Consider the following 1,427-nt stretch of genomic DNA (forward strand, 5'->3'; position numbering starts at 1 on the left):
AGGATGTGGAGAAAAAGGAACCCTCGTGCACTGCTGGTGGGAATGCAGACTGGTGCAGCCATTGTGGAAAACAGTTTGGAGTTTCCTCAAAAATTAAAAATGGAACTACCATTTGATCCACTGATCCCACTTCTAAGAATATATCCCAAAAGTTCAAAAACACCCATCAGAAATAATATATACACCCCTATATTCATAGCAGCACACTTACAATAGCTAAAATTTCGATACAGCCTAAGTGCGCATCAGCAGATGAATGGATTAAAAAGCCATGGTCCATCTATACAACAGATACTATGCAGCTATAAAAAAAAAGAACTTTTACCATTTGCAACAGCATGGATGGACCTGGAGAAGATTATACTAAGCAAAATAAGCCCCAGTCAGAAAAAACTATACCACATGATCTCACTTATATGTGGAATCTAATGAACATAATAGAACCAGAGACATGACTGACAGATCTCAAAAGGGAGAGTGTGTGTGGGGAGGGACTGGATAAAAGAAGGTGAAGAGATTAGCCAAAGTACATATATGCATAGCCGATGGACAGAGACAACAGTGTGGTGATGGCCAGGGGGTGATGTTGGGGGAGGCAGGGACTGGGTAGAGATGGGCAAAGAGTGGGAAGATGGGGGAAATCTTTAATAGTGTCAACAATTTTTAAAAACCCATTGAGCCCTGACCAGTTTGGCTCAGTGGATGGAGCGTCAGTCTGTGGACTGAAGGGTCCCAGGTTCGATTCTGGTCAAGGGCATGTACCTTGGTTGTGGGCACATCCCCAGTAGGGGGGATGTAGGAGGCAGTTGATTGATGTTTCTCTCTCATTGATGTTTTTAACTATCCCTCTCCCTTCCTCTCTGTAAAAAATCAATAAAATATATTTTAAAAAAATATTTAAAAAACAACAACCCATTGAACAGGTGTGCCACATTGGCACAGCCATGGGTGAACCTGAGAGGGGGCGGTGAAGGATAGAGAAGACAGACAAAAGAATAAAGCTGGGGCTAGGTTGGACACTACTTCTCTGATGGAGAGACAGCACCATAGCCTGCAAAGCCAAGTCTCTATTTTATAGCCAGATTCCACGAGGCAAAGTAAGGGCGTGGTCAAGATGTTTACAATGTTCTTGCGGGTTTCAAATGTACTCAATTACCGTATTTGCCGGCGTATAAGACGATTTTTTGGCCCTGAAAAATATGCCTCCAAGTGGGGGGTCGTCTTATACGCCAGGTACACTTCAGATACACTGCCCATAGTGCTTGCCCCGTGCCATAGTGGCCTCCCGATGCCCGCCCACTTCATTCCACATACCATTCAGGCATCAGCAGCGCTGCTGGGTGTATGCTCGGCTGTTATGCGATTTTGCTGTTATGCGATTTTACCACACTCGCAAAATCGCACACAGCCGACCATAACCCCAGCAT

This window comes from Myotis davidii, unplaced genomic scaffold (assembly GCF_000327345.1).
Source record: "Myotis davidii unplaced genomic scaffold, ASM32734v1 scaffold681, whole genome shotgun sequence".
NCBI classification, from domain to species: Eukaryota; Metazoa; Chordata; class Mammalia; order Chiroptera; family Vespertilionidae; genus Myotis; species Myotis davidii.